This window comes from Rhinopithecus roxellana, chromosome 12, assembly GCF_007565055.1.
Source record: "Rhinopithecus roxellana isolate Shanxi Qingling chromosome 12, ASM756505v1, whole genome shotgun sequence".
NCBI classification, from domain to species: domain Eukaryota; kingdom Metazoa; phylum Chordata; class Mammalia; order Primates; family Cercopithecidae; genus Rhinopithecus; species Rhinopithecus roxellana.
This window is the reverse complement of record NC_044560.1, coordinates 81,772,370-81,792,253: the sequence shown is the minus strand read 5'-3', so window position 1 is coordinate 81,792,253 and position 19,884 is coordinate 81,772,370. Positions and strand designations below refer to the sequence as shown.

General features: G+C 38.6%; 1 pseudogene; it reads left to right on the top strand.

The window, feature by feature from the left end:
- The window catches only part of LOC104656165, a 59,023-nt pseudogene extending 48,252 nt beyond the window's left edge, over positions 1-10,771 (top strand).
- The last annotated feature ends 9,113 nt before the right edge of the window (positions 10,772-19,884 follow it).

Sequence of the window (19,884 nt, the reverse complement as noted above, 5' to 3'; positions counted from 1 at the left end):
CTTTCTATGTTCTATTTCTTTGCTGAGACTCATTTTTCATTTGTTTGAAGTATGTTCGTAATTGCTCATTGAAGCATTTTTATCCTGGCTGCTTTCAAATTATTGTCAGTTAATTCTGTCATGTCTGACATCTTGGTTTTGGCATCAGTTGATTGTCTTATTCAGTTTGACACCTTCTTGGTTCTTGGCATGACAAGTAATTTTCATTTGAATCCTGTACATTTTTTGTATTACATTGTGGAAGTCTGGATCTTCTCTAACTTCTCTGACATTCCTGCAGGAAGATAAAAGATGGGGGTAGGTGGCCATCAACTTGTTAAGGTAGAAGTCATAGTTTCCCCTTGGCCTCTGTTGATATTCAAGCTGGGTGGAGGAGCTCCTTGTTACTGCTGGGTAAGGGTGGGAATTCTAGCTTCCCATTTGGACTCTGCTGACACTGTGGTATACGGGCCTGGTCTTCTTACCATTGGCTAATTGTGAAAGTTGTAATCTCCACTAGGCTTGTTCTGACACCACCCCAGTGGGGAGGGGGCAAGCATCTTGTTGCTGCTAGATGGGGGTACAGGCCCAGGCTCCTCAGTCTTCACTGATACTGCTGCAGAGACAGTCTTGTAACCAGTTAGTGGGGATGAAAGTCCTGGCTCCCTCTTTTGCTTTCACTGATTCCACCCCAGTGGGAGTATACCTGGTTATAGCCTTCAGAGGGCAAAAGTCCAGGTTCCTCTCGACCTTGGCTGGCATGATGGGAATGGGGTTGCTCTTTTATTTTGTGCTGTTTGACTGGAATGGAGGTATTATTACCTGTTTTCAGTCTTTGTAGGTTGCCTAGACAAAGCAGTATTTTGGGGGCTTTTTTTGTCTTTGTCTGTTTGTGTACTGGATTGCCAGCTACATCAGCTCCAAGTCTGGGGACTGTGAAATGAAAAGAAAACCCTGGGAACTTCCCACTGTGTTGGTGTTCTTTCTTGGGTCTTGAGGTCTGTTGCTGGTCTGCCACCTTCTCTCCGTTTTTCAGTTATCTTATGTTTATTTTATATATAATGCCGATGGTTTTTGGTTATACCTAGCAGGAAAAATAGAGACATCCCTATTGTTTCACAAGTGGCAGTTACTTTTTAATTGCCAAATTATCTGTTCATCTTTATAACTGAGTTTGAATATGATTGTATCATTTGCCAGATAGCTGCTGTTCCCATTCTTTTTAAATTTGATATGATTCCTGATAGTTTGATATTTAACTATTTGTATATGTATTTTTAATAAAATCACTCCTATGTCTTTTTTGCACATAACCCCAAGCTGACATTTTTTTTTTTTATTATACTTTAAGTTCTAGGGTACATGTGCATAACGTGCAGGTTTGTTACATATGTATACCTATGCCATGTTGGTGTGCTGCACCCATCAACTCGTCAGCACCCATCAATTCATCATTTATATCATGTATAACTCCCCAATGCAATCCCTCCCCCCTCCCCCCTCCCCATGATAGGCCCTGGTGTGTGATGTTCCCCTCCCTGAGTCCAAGTGATCTCATTGTTCAGTTCCCACCTATGAGTGAGAACATGCGGTGTTTGGTTTTCTCTTCTTGTGATAGTTTGCTAAGAATGATGGTTTCCAGCTGCATCCATGTCCCTACAAAGGACGCAAACTCATCCTTTTTTATGGCTGCATAGTATTCCATGGTATATATGTGCCACATTTTCTTAATCCAGTCTGTCACAGATGGACATTTGGGTTGATTCCAAGTCTTTGCTATTGTGAATAGTGCTGCAATAAACATACGTGTGCATGTGTCTTTGTAGTAGAATAATTTATAATCCTTTGGGTATATACCCAGTAGTGCGATGGCTGGGTCATATGGTACATCTAGTTCTAGATCCTTGAGGAATCGCCATACTGTTTTCCATAATGGTTGAACTAGTTTACAATCCCACCAACAGTGTAAAAGTGTTCCTGTTTCTCCACATCCTCTCCAACACCTGTTGTTTCCTGGCTTTTTAATGATTGCCATCCTAACTGGTGTGAGATGGTATCTCATTGTGGTTTTGATTTGCATTTCTCTGATGGCGAGTGATGATGAGCATTTTTTCATGTGTCTGTTGGCTGTATGAATATCTTCTTTTGAGAAATGTCTGTTCATATCCTTTCCCCACTTTTTGATGGGGTTGTTTGTTTTTTTCTCGTATATTTGTTTGAGTTCTTTGTAGATTCTGGATATTAGCCCTTTGTCAGATGAGTAGGTTGCAAAAATTTTCTCCCATTCTGTAGGTTGCCTGTTCACTCTGATGGTAGTTTCTTTTGCTGTGCAAAAGCTCTTTAGTTTAATTAGATCCCATTTGTCAATTTTTGCTTTTGCTGCCGTTGCTTTTGGTGTTTTAGACATGAAGTCCTTGCCCATGCCTATGTCCTGAATGGTACTACCTAGATTTTCTTCTAGGGTTTTTATGGTATTAGGTCTAACATTTAAGTCTCTAATCCATCTTGAATTAATCTTCGTATAAGGGGTAAGGAAAGGATCCAGTTTCAGCTTTCTACTTATGGCTAGCCAATTTTCCCAGCACCATTTATTAAATAGGGAATCCTTTCCCCATTTCTTGTTTCTCTCAGGTTTGTCAAAGATCAGATGGCTGTAGATGTGCGGTATTATTTCTGAGGACTCTGTTCTGTTCCATTGGTCTATATCTCTGTTTTGGTACCAGTACCATGCTGTTTTGGTTACTGTAGCCTTGTAGTATAGTATGAAGTCAGGTAGCGTGACGCCTCCAGCTTTGTCCTTTTGACTTAGGATTGTCTTGGCAATGCGGGCTCTTTTGTGGTTCCATATGAACTTTAAAGCAGTTTTTTCCAATTCTGTGAAGAAACTCATTGGTAGCTTGATGGGGATGGCATTGAATCTATAAATAACCTTGGGCAGTATGGCCATTTTCACGATATTGATTCTTCCTATCCATGAGCATGGTATGTTCTTCCATTTGTTTGTGTCCTCTTTTATTTCACTGAGCAGTTGTTTGTAGTTCTCCTTGAAGAGGTCCTTTACATCCCTTGTAAGCTGGATTCCTAGGTATTTTATTCTCTTTGAAGCAATTGTGAATGGAAGTTCATTCCTGATTTGGCTCTCTGTTTTTCTGTTACTGGTGTATAAGAATGCTTGTGATTTTTGCACATTAATTTTGTATCCTGAGACTTTGCTGGAGTTGCTTATCAGCTTAAGGAGATTTTGGGCTGAGATGATGGGGTTTTCTAAATATACAATCATGTCATCTGCAAACAGGGACAATTTGACTTCTTCTTTTCCTAACTGGATACCCATGATTTCTTTCTCTTGCCTGATTGCCCTAGCCAGAACTTCCAACACTATGTTGAATAGGAGTGGTGAGAGAGGGCATCCCTGTCTTGTGTCAGTTTTCAAAGGGAATTTTTCCAGTTTTTGCCCATTCAGTATGATATTAGCTGTGGGTTTGTCATAAATGGCTCTTATTATTTTGAGGTACGTTCCATCAATACCGAATTCATTGAGCGTTTTTAGCATGAAGGGCTGTTGAATTGTGTCAAAAGCCTTTTCTGCATCTATTGAGATAATCATGTGGTTCTTGTCTTTGGTTCTGTTTATATGCTGGATTACGTTTATTGATTTGTGAATGTTGAACCAGCCTTGCATCCCAGGGATGAAGCCCACTTGATCATGGTGGATAAGCTTTTTGATGTGCTGCTGAATCCGGTTTGCCAGTATTTTATTCAGAATTTTTGCATCGATGTTCATCAGGGATATTGGTCTAAAATTCTCTTTTTTTGTTGTGTCTCTGCCAGGCTTTGGTATCAGGATGATGTTGGCCTCATAAAATGAGTGAGGGAGGATTCTCTCTTTTTCTATTGATTGGAATAGTTTCAGAAGGAATGGTATCAGCTCCTCCTTGTACCTCTGGTAGAATTCAGCTGTGAATCCATCTGGTCCTGGACTTTTTTTGGTGGGTAGGCTATTAATTGTTGCCTCAATTTCAGAGCCTGCTATTGGTCTATTCAGGGATTCAACTTCTTCCTGGTTTAGCCTTGGGAGAGTGTAAGTGTCCAGGAAATTATCCATTTCTTCTAGATTTTCTAGTTGATTTGCGTAGAGGCGTTTATAGTATTCTCTGATGGTTGTTTGTATTTCTGTGGGGTCAGTGGTGATATCCCCTTTATCATTTTTTATTGCGTCTATTTGATTCCTCTCTCTTTTCTTCTTTATTAGCCTTGCTAGAGGTCTGTCAATTTTGTTGATCTTTTCAAAAAACCAACTCCTGGATTCATTGATTTTTTGGAGGGTTTTTTGTGTCTCTATCTCCTTCAGTTCTGCTCTGATCTTAGTTATTTCTTGCCTTCTGCTAGCTTTTGAATGTGTTTGCTCTTGCCTCTCTAGTTCTTTTAATTGTGATGTTAGAGTGTCAATTTTAGATCTTTCCTGCTTTCTCTTGTGGGCATTTAGTGCTATAAATTTCCCTCTACACACTGCTTTAAATGTGTCCCAGAGATTCTGATATGTTGCATCTTTGTTCTCATTGGTTTCAAAGAACATCTTTATTTCCGCTTTCATTTCGTTATGTACCCAGTAGTCATTCAAGAGCAGGTTGTTCAGTTTCCATGTAGTTGAGCGGTTTTGATTGAGTTTCTTAGTCCTGAGTTCTAGTTTGATTGCACTGTGGTCTGAGAGACAGTTTGTTATAATTTCTGTTCTTTTACATTTGCTGAGGAGTGCTTTACTTCCAATTATGTGGTCAATTTTGGAATAAGTGTGATGTGGTGCTGAGAAGAATGTATATTCTGTTGATTTGGGGTGGAGAGTTCTATAGATGTCTATTAGGTCCGCTTGGTGCAGAGATGAGTTCAATTCCTGGATATCCTTGTTAACTTTCTGTCTCGCTGATCTGTCTAATGTTGACAGTGGAGTGTTGAAGTCTCCCATTATTATTGTATGGGAGTCTAAGTCTCTTTGTAAGTCTCTAAGGACTTGCTTGATGAATCTGGGTGCTCCTGTATTGGGTACATATATATTTAGGAGAGTTAGCTCTTCCTGTTGAATTGATCCCTTTACCATTATGTAACGGCCTTCTTTGTCTCTTTTGGTCTTTGATGGTTTAAAGTCTGTTTTATCAGAGACTAGGATTGCAACCCCTGCTTTTTTTTGTTCTCCATTTGCTTGGTAGATCTTCCTCCATCCCTTTATTTTGAGCCTATGTATGTCTCTGCATGTGAGATGGGTCTCCTGAATACAGCAGACTGATGGGTCTTGACTCTTTATCCAGTTTGCCAGTCTGTGTCTTTTAATTGGAGCATTTAGTCAATTTACATTTAAGGTTAATATTGTTATGTGTGAACTTGATCCTGCCATTATGATATTAACTGGTTATTTTGCTCATTAGTTGATGCAGTTTCTTCCTAGCCTCGATGGTCTTTACATTTTGGCATGATTTTGCAATGGCTGGTACCGGTTGTTTCTTTCCATGTTTAGGGCTTCCTTCAGGGTCTCTTGTAAGGCAGGCCTGGTGGTGACAAAATCTCTAAGCATTTGCTTATCTGTAAAGGATTTTATTTCTCCTTCACTGATGAAACTTAGTTTGGCTGGATATGAAATTCTGGGTTGAAAATTCTTTCCTTTAAGAACATTGAATATTGGCCCCCACTCTCTTCTGGCTTGTAGAGTTTCTGCCGAGAGATCCGCTGTTAGTCTGATGGGCTTCCCTTTGTGGGTAACCCGACCTTTCTCTCTGGCTGCCCTTAAGATTTTTTCCTTCATTTCAACTTTGGTGAATCTGGCAATTATGTGTCTTGGAGTTGCTCTTCTGGAGGAGTATCTTTGTGGCGTTCTCTGTATTTCCTGAATTTGAATGTTGTCCTGCCCTACTAGGTTGGGAAGTTCTCCTGGATGATATCCTGAAGAGTGTTTTCCAACTTGGTTCCATTTCCCCCCTCACTTTCAGGCACCCCAATCAGACGTAGATTTGGTCTTTTTACATAATCCCATACTTCTTGCAGGCTTTGTTCATTTCTTTTTCTTCTTTTTTCTTTTGGTTTCTCTTCTTGCTTCATTTCATTCATTTGATCCTCAATCGCTGATACTCTTTCTTCCAGTTGATCGAGTCGGTTACTGAAGCTTGTGCATTTGTCACGTATTTCTCGTGTCATGGTTTTCATCTCTGTCATTTCGTTTATGACCTTCTGTGCATTAATTAGTCTAGCTGTCAATTCTTCCACTCTTTTTTCAAGATTTTTAGTTTCTTTGCGCTGGGTACGTAATTCCTCCTTTAGCTCTGAGAAGTTTGATGGACTGAAGCCTTCTTCTCTCATCTCGTCAAAGTCATTCTCTGACCAGCTTCGATCCGTTGCTGGCGATGGGCTGCGCCCCTTTGCAGGGGGAGATGCGCTCTTATTTTTTGAATTTCCCGCTTTTCTGCCCTGCTTCTTCCCCATCTTTGTGGTTTTATCTGTCTCTGGTCTTTGATGATGGTGACGTACTGATGGGGTTTTGGTATAGGTGTCCTTCCTGTTTGATAGTTTTCCTTCTGACAGTCAGAAGGACTGTCTGTTGGTCTGTTGGAGATTGCTTGAGGTCCACTCCAGACCCTGTTTGCCTGGGTATCAGCAGCAGAGGTTGCCGAAGATAGAATATTGCTGAACAGCGAGTGTACCTGTCTGATTCTTCCTTTGGAAGTTTCCTCTCAGGGGTGTACTCCACCCTGTGAGGTGTGGGGTGTCAGACTGCCCCTAGTGGGGGATGTCTCCCAGCTAGGCTACTCAGGGGTCAGGGACCCACCTGAGCAGGCAGTCTGTCCGTTCTCAGATCTCAACCTCCGCTTTGGGAGATCCACGGCTCTCCCCAAAGCTGTCAGAGTTGTTCGCGTCTGCACCAGCCCGCGCTGCTTCCCCTGTTGGTCTGCAGCTGTGCGCTGTCCCCAGAGGTGGAGTCTACAGAGACAGGCAGGCTTCCTTGAGCTGCTGTGAGCTCCACCCAGTTCAAGCTTCCCAGAGGCTTTGTTTACCTACTTAAGCCTCAGCAATGGCGGGCGCCACTCCCCCAGCCTCGCTGCTGCCTTGCGGATAGATCGCGGCAGACTGCTGTGTTAGCAGTGAGGGAGGCTCCGTGGGCGTAGGACCCTCCCGGCCAGGTGTGGGATATATTCTCCTGGTATGCCTGTTTGCTTACATCGCAGTATTGGGGTGGGAGTTACCCGATTTTCCAGGTGTTGTGTGTCTCAGTTCCCCTGGCTAGGAAAACGGATTCCCTTCCCCCTTGGGCTTCCAGGTGAGGCGATGCCTCGCCCTGCTTCAGCTCTCGCTGGTCAGGCTGCAGCAGCTGACCAGCACCGATTGTCCGGCACTCCCTAGTGAGATGACCCCAGTACCTCAGTTGAAAATGCAGAAATCACCGGTCTTCTGTGTCCCTCGCGCTGGGAGTTGGAGACTGGAGCTGTTCCTATTCGGCCATCTTGCTCTGCCCCCGACATTTTTTTAGCTTAAGTCCCAGTTAGCAGATTTTTAAAAACATCTCAATAGAAGAGATAAGTTAGTGTGTACATATGTGGTTCAGAGACACTTGAATTAGTTGTTAATTTTTACCTGTGTAGCAGTGAAGGCCATTACTTAATTCATAGAAGCAATTTTTGAGTTGGATTGGGGTATCTTATAACTGGCATTTTTTTAATGTAGGGCCTTGTTTCTAGTCTCAAATTATACTTTACTAAACTCAGATACTGTTCTTCACTAATTGAGTAGATGAGAGAATGGTCATTTTGAATAAGTGCATCTTTCAACAAAATTGTTAAAGGATTTCTACTTTTGACAGAATCTGAAAACCGATTTATCTAGAATGAAAGACAGTGGAACCGGAATTGAATGTTGACACTCAGTCTGTGTGTTGGGGTGGGGTGGGGTGGTTTGAAAATGATGCATGCTAATGACTTGCTAATCTGGAACAAATGAAGTGTTGTTTTAAAATACCTAATAAAGCTTATCTGTAAAACACTTTATCTTTGTGCTTTACATTTGCACTGTGTAAAAGGCTAAAAAGTGATTGTAATAAAACTCTTCCTGTGTTTTTGGAACTGATTGTTATTATCTCAAAGTGTAACTTGCAGGGTGCTGGCGTAGAAATATATGGGAGTAAGTTCGGGTTCCCTGAGTGAGAATGGACCTGCTGTTGCAAGGAAGGGCTTCTCATTAAGCTGAACATCAACTGAGACACTTGCTTTCTAAAGGTTGGAATGATTTCACCTAAGAAATTATGCTTTATTACATTCCCATGTTGGGTCCTATTGTTTTCTGATTTTGAAAGGCCTAAATAGTATATAAATTCTAATAATATCAGTAGCTAATGATTGAAAGTCTTTTGCAAGAATCTTTGTTGCCTATAGATCTGCAGAAATGACAGAGGAATGCTGCATCACACTGTGCTACAGCATGTCAGTCAGCATAGCTTTTCTGCGTTATTTTTAAAATAGTGTGAAAAAAGCCAAGATTTTTTAAGCAGGCAGTGTTGAAAAGACAGTTCCTTGAAACATTTGTTTCAGTGTCACAGGTCTTCTTAGATGAGCATTATGACATTCCCAGAATATCCTTGGTGAGTAATATCATAAAATGAAGGTTATGGTGTTTTCTTGGTGAAAACTACAATTTTCTCTAATCTGCAAGAAAATGCCCAAGATGAAACTGAAGGTATGCGATATTTAGGAATTTTAGATAGAAAAATCAGACCTAATTTACTTGTTTTTATCATTAAAATCTGATTAAGGATCTGAGTCTTCCTGCTTTTTTCTTTTTTCTTTTTCTTTTTTTTTTTTTTTTTTTTATGATTGCCAGAATATATTTGGGCATGGAGAAAGAGAAGTTTGGTAAAGCTATAATATAGAATCTGAGGGACAAAGGAACTTTCAAAGTCAGCTAGTTCAACTGTTCATTCAAAACTTTGACATTGTGGTTTCTGTGGTCCTGCGGTTCCCTTCTTACCGTGGTTGGCTTTCTATAAACAGATAGAATGAGGATGGGTGTGTGATAGCAGTGGTGGCTCTGGCTGGCGTCTGTTGAGGTTGGAGGTGGGGAAATCCGTGTGCCAGGTTGAGGGCTGTGTTTACTGGAGTGGATAGTGGAGTTTGCCTCCATTTTTTATTGGTAGAGGGAAGTGCCTCCCTGTCATCTGCCTCTCTTGGCAGCAAAGGTGAGCTAACTCACTGGATATTTGTGAACTTCAAAGCAGTGCCATAGATCTCAGTCTACTAAATCTCAGTCGTAGAGAAGAATTAAGTATTGACTGAGTTAAGGAAAGTTTAAAGCAGTTTCAAGAGTACTCCTTGTCATCCTTCAGGGTCCACTCCTGAAGAACTAGTTCTTTATTTCTTCACAGGTCTGAAGGGTGAAGTCAAGGTGTCAGCTGGACAGTGCTCTGATTTGAAAGCTCAGCTGGGGCTGGACGCAATGGCTCATGCCTGTAATCCCAGCACTTTGGGAGGCCAAGGTGGGCAGATCACCTGAGGTCAGGAGTTCGAGACCAGCCTGACCAATATGGAGAAACCCTGTCTCTACTAAAATTACAAAATTAGCCAGGTTTGGTGGCACATGCCTGTGATCCCAACTACTCGTGAGGCTGAGGCAAGAGAATCGCTTGAACCCGGGAGGCAGAGGTTGCAGTGAGCCGAGATTGTGCCATTGCACTTCAGCCTGGGCAACAAGAATGAAACTCCATCTCAAAAAATAAAAGAAAGCTCAGCTGGAAGAACCTGCTTCCGAACACATTCATGTTATTCATCAACAGAATTCATTTATGTAGGTTGTAGGACTGAGGTCTCTGTTTTCTTGTTGGCTATTGGCTGGGGCTCGCACTTAGCTTCTAGAGGCTGCTCTCAGATTCTTGCCCCATGGTCCGCTCTATCTCAGCAAAAGAGAACCTCCCTCAAGGCAAACCTTTCATGCTTTGAATCTCTCTGAATTCCTCTTTTCCAACCAGCTGGAGAAAACTGATTAGGAACCTTAATTACATTGCAAATTGCAGTGCAAAGTCCTTTTGCCATTTTATCATCATGAAAATAATACCAGGGGGCTGGGATCTTGGGGCTCATCTAGAGTTTGCTGCAAGATTGGGAATTAAAGGAAAATAGCACTGTCTTACCAATCTGCATCCTAGTTCCTAACACAATGCTTAACAGATAGTAAATATCCAATAAATATCTGTTGAGTGGAGAAGATTCTAGGATGAAAAGGGTAGACAAATAGTTCAAAATTTGTGGTCCTGTATGAAGATCAGGAAACCGCATAAAGAGCAAGGCAGTCACTCATTGAGATTCTTATGGCAAGGAATTTGTAAACTCCAGTTAGATGACAGCAGGAATGCTTGGCAGAAAAAACTTGAAAGCTCTAACAAACTGTGTAGAAATATTCATGTTTTAGTTGGGCTAGCTTGTATACTGAACTTTGTCATAGTTTGTTTCTCCAGAAAATAAAGCACTTAAAATTCAGACAAGTAGAAAGGCAGATGTAACTGAAAGAGTAGATCCAGAGGAGCTGATGCAATGTGCACCTGCTGAAATGGAGCTTTATGCAAGATCTGACCTTTCTGAGCAAGTTGAGGGAAACTGTAAATGAACTGGTTCCTGCCTTTACACAAAAAGGCCAGATAAAGAAGAAATGGTTAAGTGAACTGGGGATCATGCAAGCTGATGACAACCTAATGTCACAAGTGATGTTTGTTGGAATTACGGGGATCCAGTTCAAGTGGAATGAGAAAGAGTGTTTTGGCACATTCTGATCACAATGATATTAGATAGCAAAATAGTATATTTTGCACATGCTGCCCGAAGAATCACTGTTGCCGTTGTAGTTTGCTTTATGTCTGTATTTTATATTTGATTATTCTGCTGGGCTTGAGTGTAGATTTATTTCTGTTAGCAGATATTGCGCATCAAACACTCCTTTATAAGAAAGATTGTAAAAACATATAACAGAAAATATTTGGAGATTTCTTATCTGAAAGCCTCACTTTCTTAAACATATAGTTCTCTTGTAATAAGCCCATTTGTAACTGTCTAGTGTAATTATACTTTAATCTGGCACTTCAAAGAGGAGGAAGAAAGGAAGAGAATGCAAAATGAGTGCATAAAATGCAATAGGTGTCACATGTACAGCCTTCTTCTCAGAGTGTCTTCTTATCCCAATTACAGTGAGTCCGATTTCCACCCTAGATTTCCATAATAGTTGTCCTAAAATAAAAGCTTTTATGATTGGGAAGTTATCTGCCTAATCAGACTTATTATTGGGAATCTGAATGGGACGCATTTTCATTTTGAACTGTGTAATCATCAAAACAGCAATAGGTAGCCCACCAGGTCTGAAAAAGAGATGAAATGTGTTGTTCAGAGCCACCGTGTACATAGAGCATTTTTACTATTGCTGAATGAGAATGATTGAAAAGAAGTTACTTTTCCTTCATTGTAACAGTATTCTGATCATATTTCTTTCACAGTCAGAATGATTACCTATACAACCTATATCGGTTGTGTGTTTTTGGTATCATATTGTTGAGACACAGCTTTTAATAATGTATATTTTAAAAGTGTATGTGACATTAATATGCCTAATGATTAAGATTATAGTGATGAAATAATAAAATCAAATCTTGTTATTTTTTCAAACCCATTATGGACCATAGTGCCAGTGTAGCCTATGTGATTATCTTAAGAACCCACAGTATTTTATCTTTTTGGTGTTTCAGAAAGAGTATTACTGTTTTTCTTCCCTAAGTGTGGTTATGTTTGTTTCTTAAATTTGAAAAAAACAAAAAACAAAAAAAACTCTTATATTTAAGATGCTACTAAATGTAGAAGGATATATGTTAGATTTATTGTTTGATCACTGAAATGTTTTTTTTTACTTCTTTTTAAAAATCCTGTTGCAAAGAGTTTTAAAATGTAATGCTGATTAATTCTACTTCAGCTTCAGCCAAATATTGATTAAAAACCATTTATTCTTTTTTCTTTTTCCCTCTAGATATGATGCCTCAAGATAAAGCCATTTATTCATCTTAAAGAAAACCATGTTGGTTTTTCAATTGAATTTTCACTTTATCTTGGAGTTTAGATTTTGTATATTCTTTTGTAACTTTCTAGAGTGTCAAGACAATATACAGATAGGTCAGTGAAGTTAATACCATCCTTGTTCCTGATAGTTTTTAAGAGTTTATTTTGATTTTAGTTTAAATCTAAGCTAATATTAATTTGTATTCATGTGATTAGTTATTAGCGAATAGGCCTTATGTGGTCTTGTTTAAGTTACAGAGAGTAGATTTTTTTCTCAGTCATAGAGAGTCACACATCTCAGATGGCGTAGTGTAGGGAGTATTGAGAGCACCGTGGAGTGGTATGGATTTGGCATTTTAGATGAAAATGCTGGTGTGGAAAAAGGATAGTCTTCTGTGTTGATTGAGTTACCCCGTGTTCTGTCCTTCTGGTCTTCCCTTAGTGTAACCTGAATATGGCAGGTAGCAAAATTCTGTACCTTAATTGACTACATTTGAGCTTCACAAGTATCACCTTTCCTAGGTTTCTTGTTCTGTCATTGCACCATAGATGTAAACATTAATGTATTTTTAAAAACTGCCTAGAGATCATTTGACCTCAAGTATATCCCCCTTTCCTGGAGTTGTAGAAGGATGATGAAATATTTATTTTCTGGATTTGGCCTTCCAGAGGGAGATGAAGAAAGTTATATATCAAACACTGATGACCTCATGGAGCAATACCACTTTTGTTTCTTTATAATTCAGTTTGCTGCTGCTATTTCTTCTCCTTTCTAGGAAAAATATTCCATGGGCTTCTTTGGAAATTAAGATAAATTTGATGACTGGGCTTTGATGCAAATTTTATGCATGAAGTTTTATTTTATTGTGTGATTTTTAAAAATGTGTATAAATAATATTTTTCAAGGTCTTTTATGTGTTAGTGTTAAAGTGAACATTCTCCTCTTTTGCCAGCTCTCACTATTAACATAAAAATATATATCTTAAAAACAACAAACCAGGCATAATATAATAATGCTCTGAAAATTGCTATTGCTGTTTTCCCTTAACACCTTGTGGAAAATTATGTCTGTACATACAAATCCACCTCATCTCTGTGTATTTGTGTTCTACTCCATTGCCAGAGTTCTTTCAGTTATAAGTGACAGAAACTCAGTTCAAGCAGTCCTTATACGGATCGATCCTGGAACTAGGAAGTCTGAGGACAAGAGCTGATTTTAGGCATGGTTGGTGGGTCCGTCTTTTTAGTTCTGGCTTTTCTGGTGTGGCTGTCACTCTCAGGTTGGCTTTGTTCGATGCGGTGCCAAAGATGGCCTCAGCAGCCCCAGTTTTTATGGACTCGGAGAGAGAGACTCCTTTCTTCTAGCATCTGCTTGACTCTGGCCATATTTTCTGCTTGTGTTTTGACCACTCACTATACAACCAGAGAAATGGAGTCATCTGTTTCTATTAAATCACGTTTCTATCCTGATAGAGAGCGGGTAGAGCCTCGTGAATGGTGCCTTCCAGGTGATGGAAGGGCAGTTTCTAGGGGAAAGGGGCAGATTCTGTTGCTAGAAGAAGGTAGAAAGACTGCTTTGCAGACAAAAACATCGATGTCTGCTGTGGATGGATGAGTCATTACTTAACCTATTCGCCGGTATTCAAATTTCCAGTTTTTCATTATTACAAATAGATACATAGAAAGGATTCAAAACGCAACACTTTGTGTCTTCTCTAAGATATTCTATGTTTAGATTGTTGGATGAAGACTTTTTGGGTTGAGGGTTGTGGATTTAAAATTTTGATAGCTTTTGCCAGAATGTCCTGAACAACAGAGCACTGGTTTACACTCCTACCCACGGTATATGGGAGTGATAGTTTGACATGCTTTCGTAACACTGAATATTAGCAATTTTGAAAAATGCTTCTCTGATGAATGAAAAAAAACATTGTACTTTGTATTTGATTACTGTTATTTGATTGATTATCTCATCGTTTACTATATTTTCACAGGTTTATTTTCTGAAAATTGCCAGTGCATCTTTTGCCTGTTCTATTGGATTTGAATTTTTAAATTGATTTATAGGTATTGTATACAGTGTGGCTTTTAATCGTTTAGTATTTAAACAAAAGCATCATATATATAAGTATATATATAAATAACATACTCATATCTATAGAAATGTTTACACTTTCAAGTATAAAGTATTCTCTTGGGCTGTCTGAGCTTGTGAACTTGGTTTATGGTATTTTATTTAAGTTTTAATTATAGTCAGATCTACTCTTCTGGGTCTTGTGAATTGTTTATATAGGCCTTATCTATCACAAGATTTAAAAAATTTAATATTTTCTAATGGCTATAATCTTGTTTAAATTTACATTTGTATTCCATCTGTAATTTGATTTTGTGTACTGTATGATGTGGAACTATTTTTCTCTAAATGCCTCAGAAGTTCTCACGATACTGTCTATTGAAGCGTTGATTCTTTCCCCATTTACTGGGAATAATACTAAATTCCCACGTGTGCCTACTGTTAACCCTCTGGCCTAAATACTCCCAACCAGTATTTTAGTTAAATGTATATTCTGCTACAAGGACCCAAAGCACTAGCACCCTACCAAATTTGACCAGAAGGACTATTTCCCAGACATCCTGAATGTAGCAAGTTGTTTTTCCTACTAATGACTAGGGGAAAATGTAGTCTTACTCTTACTCCATTCTTATTTCTACAGGCTTCTTAGCTATTTTTGTTTTAAATCAGCTTATATCATCTTTTTTTTGATACAATAAAATAATCATCAATTTTAAGTGATTCTCTGGGTCTTGACAAATATATGCAGTTTTATACCTATCACAATCATAATATTGAATGTTTGTATCACTTCCAAAAGTCCCTCATTTTCTTTTGCAGGCAAATTCCCCTGCCCATACTTGAACCTGGCAACCATTGATGTGCTTTCTGTCACCATAGTTTTGCCTGTTCTTGAATTACATAGAAAAGAAATGAGTCAGTATATAGTCTTTGCTATTGCTCTTACACTTTGCATAATGCCCTTAAAATGAATTCATCTGTTGTTTCCTGTATCAGTAGTTTGTTTCTTTCTATTTGTCTGTTCATTCACCAGTTGATGGACCACTTGGGTTGTTCATAGTTTTTGGTTATTATGGATAAAGTTGCTAAGAATACTTGGGCAACAATTTTTGCCTGAACATATATTTCATTTCTCTTGGGGTAAATACCTGTGAGATTGTTGGACTATATAGTAAGTGCACATTTATTTCATTATAAAGTTTCAAATTGTTTTCCTAGTGGCTGTCCCATTTTGTAGTCTTACCAGCCATGCCTGAGAGTTCTAGTTGCTCCTCATCTTTGTCAGCAATTGCTATTGTCCGTCTCTTAAATCTTCAGTGTTCTGTGGATGTGTCGTGGTAGTTCATTTTGGTTTTAATTCGAGTTTCTCTTATTATTAATGATGTTTAGTATCTTTTCATGTGCATATTTGCCATTTATATCTCTGGTAAAGTGTCTATTTAAATCTTTGACCTTCTTTTTATATTGTCTCCAAATCAAGTTGTCTTGAGTCATATATATATATTTTTTTTGCAGGGGAGGGGCATGGGGCAGAGAAGCTAGTACTTTATCAAATGTGTGTGTTGCAGACATTTTCCTTCTGTCTGTGGCTTGGTTTTCTATTTTTTTAGCAGTGTCTTTTGAGGAACAGAAGCTTACATTTTGATCAAGTCTAATTTATCAATATTTTTTCTGTGATTTATACTTATGCCTTATCTGAAAAATCTTTTTTCTTTTTCTGACTTCTTTTGGAATGAGAGTTTAAAAATGTTTTTTGAGGAATTAATATTATGTCTACTATTGGCTTATCAGCTCTACCTTTTTTTTTTTTTTTTTTTTTTTTTTTTGAGATAGAATCTCACTGTGTCACCCAGACTGGAGTGCAGTGGCACAATCTCAGCTCACTGCAACCTCTACCTCCTGGGGTCAAGCGATTCTCCTGCCTCATCCTCCCAAGTAGCTGGGACTACAGGCAGGTGCCACCATGCCCAGCTAATTTTTGTATTTTTAGTAGAGACGGAGTTACACCATGTTGACCAGGCTTGTCTTGACCTCCTGACCTCAGGTGATCCACCCTCCTCAGCCTCCCGAAGTTCTGGGATTACAGGCGTGAGCCACCATACCTGGCCAAGCTCTACCTCTTTTTTATTAAAAAAAAAAAAAAAAAAAAAAAAAAAAAAAAATATTAGGTGTACTCTAGTGCAGTAGTTTGTCAGGTGTCTCTCTCACCCTCAGGATGTTTGTCAGTGTCTGGAGACATACTTGATTGTCACCACTGGGGGCAGGTGTTCATGACATCTATTGGGTAGAGGCCAGGGATCCCACTGAACACCTTACAGTGCACAGGACACCCCCCACAAAAAGGGATTATCTGGCTCAGAATGTCAGTAGCGCCAAGGTAGAGAAATTTTATTCTAGGACAGGACTTAGCAACTTTTTCTGTAAAGAACCAGGTAGCAAATATTTTAGATTTTGTATGACCTCTTCCAAAATGTAAAAACCATTCTTAGCTTCTGAACTATACAAAAATAGCAGGCTGGATTTAGTCTGTGCCAGAGTTTGCTGACCCCTGCTTTAGGGTTTACAACATGCATGTACTACCTGCAAATAATATTTTATCCCCTTCTGTGTAAGGTCCATTTCCCACCTATTGTTTGTGTTGTTGTCATACGTTGTACTCTTCACATATGTTTATAAACTTCTGAAGATATTGTTATTTTTGTTTGAAACTTTATCCTTTATAAAGATTTAAAATTTCTTTAATGGTTTTAATATAATGACCACTTCCAGTGCTTTTTATTCTTTTGTAAAGGTTCAGATTTCTATTTAGTGTCTTATTCCATCTGAGTTACTTCATCATTTCTTTGGCTTAAGTTCTGTTGACAACTGAATTCAAACTCTTTTATTTGAAAAATGTCTTTAATTTTGAAAGAGGACTTTCGCTGGGTAGAGAATCCCGAATTGACAGTGTATTTCAATACTTTAAGGACATTCCTCCGCTGTCATTTGGTTCACATAGTTTCTGACAATGCTGCTGTCATGTATCTTTTTCTCTTGGATGTTTTTTCAGATTTTCGTTATATTACTGGTCAACAGTTTCATTATTGTGTCTTTGTGTGGTTTTCTTCATTTTTATTCTTCAAGGAGTTCATTGTACTTCATCATATGAGTTTATTTCTTCATATTTTTCTTCTATTCCACCTTCTCTTTTCTCTTCTTCCTTGACTGTAATTGCATGTATGTTACTTCTTTCATTTTGTCCCACAGGTCACTGGTGCTTTATTCATTCTTCTGTCATTTTTTTCTTTTTGGATAATTTCTAGTACCATGTTTTCAAGTTTGCTCATCTTTTCCTCTGCACTGTTTACACTGCTGTTAATCCCATTCAGTGAATTTTTTATTTCAGACATTGTATTTTTCATTTCTAAATGGTGTTTACTCTCTTTCTCTCTTCATCTTGATCATGTTTTTCTAATAGCCATTTTAGTATATTTATTTGCTCTTTTTATCACCTCTCTTGTCTCTGGTTCTATTTCTATTGATTACTTTTTCTCTTGGTTATGGGTCATATTTTTCCATTTCTTTGCTGTCTTATTTCTGACTGGATGATGAATACGAAGAATTTCGTATTATTGCTGTGATTGGTTTTAGTTCTTTAAGTAATGTGGCTTTTTTGTGGAGTACAGTTATTTGGGATTAGTTGGATCCTTTCAGTGCTTGCTTGTAAGCTTCGTTTGAGCACATGCAGAGCAGTCTCGGGCTAATTTAGGCCCTCCTTTCACCTTTTATTCATTTTATTTTTATTTATGTTTAAATTTTATTTTTAATTGTGGTTATAAACCCATAAAGTTAAATTTGCCACCTTAACTATTTTTATGTGTACAGTTCAGTAATGTTAGTATATTTACATTGTTGTGCAACAGGTTTCCAGAGCTTCAGCTTGCAGAACTGAAACTCTATGTCCATTAGGCACTAATTCTGTCTCCTCTCAACAACCGCGGCAACCATCTTCCAACTTCTGCTTCTGTGATTTTGATTTATTTAGATACCTCATGTGAGTCCCCTTTATTTTGAAGAAATCTGTCTGGTCCCTCATGTATTATGTGATCTTTTCACTCTGGCTGGTAGGAGTGAGATTTTTCCTGCTTATTCCTTTCTGGTGGCTCTTTCCCAGCGCTGACTATTACCTTCTCACACCATACAGATTGGAACTCAAATAATCCTTGAGGGGACCATCTGCAGGTTTCTGGTGCTCTCTGGCTCTGCATTTCCCTCATTTCCTATGCTCTGCCTTACAAATTCTGGCTGCCTTGTCCTCTAAACTCTGACTCTGTCTCCCTGAATTAGTGAATCAGCTGAGCTTCATTTCCCCTCCCTGTACTGAGGCCTGGAAACTGCCTTCCGGTAGGAAGCTGGTATAATTGTAGAGTTCACATTTTCTATTTCCCTTCTTACGAATCGCAGTCCTGTGTTACCTGATATCTAATGTCCAGAAAACCATTGCTTCAAATATTTTGTCCACTTTTGTAGTTATTTAAGGCAGTTATTTAAGACAGTTATTTAAAACACATTTTGTTTCCCTTCTTATGAATTGCATTCCTCTGTTGCCTGATATCTAATGTCCAGAAAACCATTGCTTCATTTATTTTGTCCACTTTTTAGTTATTTAAGGCAGGAGGGTAAATCTGATACCTGTTACTCAATCTTGACTGAAAGCTAAAGTTGTCTTGAATCTTCAAGATTGGAACTATTTCCAAAGGAAGTGGAGGACTCTGTTAGTAGCCAATTGGTAACCAGGTCAAATTTCTAAGAGTTTCTCTGACTCATTTCTGTATAGCTCTTAACTAAAATGGTTGTTGTTTGACCACAGAAACATTTGAGAACATTTAGATAAAGGGGAGTCTGGGTGGAGTGACCTCCCAGGACATTATCTCTTCCAGGTGAACACATTCACACCCAGATCTCAGCAACCCAGATTCCATTTGCTTACATCAAGTTGTTTTCTGCACTCAGAACCTGTTTGTTTGGGTGAGGTCACAGGTGGTTGAAATAAAATCCTCCCTTACTAAAAAGCATGTGAGCCCCCCATGCCTGTGCACTTGTGGAGTTCAGTTTCTGCTGCCTTCAGGCCAGGAGGGCTGATAACTTTCTCACAGAAATATTGGAAGTATTTTTGGTGTGTAGCTCTTTAAAGGTCATTTTGAATAAAATTGGAACAATTTAGCAAGCAATTAAAAGCTAATTAGAATCTTTGCATTATTTTCAGGGGAAGCATAATACATTGTAGTTTCTTGTGAGTGTTACTGCAAAATTAAATATCTCTAATTTATAGCTGGCCCTTAGCTAGAGGCAGCTTTGTAGTTGTTAGCTGCCAATATTTTCCATCAAGGCTTTTAGGAACTCACATGTCGTTTTACTTTAGATTTCTCAAAACTTTTTGGAAGGTGTTAGGTATACTACCATTGATGTGGCTTCCAATACATTAATAAAGTGTTCCTGCACTTAACTTTTCTTCAGTGCTCACAAGGTACCAAATGAGCTGATGGAAGATCAGACACTTTAACACTTTGTGAAGTAATATTAAGCTTTACAGCACTAGAAATCTATTTAATTCCCTGTCATTGCTTCTAAAATACATTTCAAATTTGTTGTCATTGGCAGAATGCTCAGAGTCACTGAAGAATTGTTTTTGACTTGTTGTCTATATCTAAAATTTTCTAGTGAGACAAATCCTCTCCAGTGCTGGAGTAAATTAACATTTTGGGTTTTCAAGATAGTATTGGTATTAAGTTA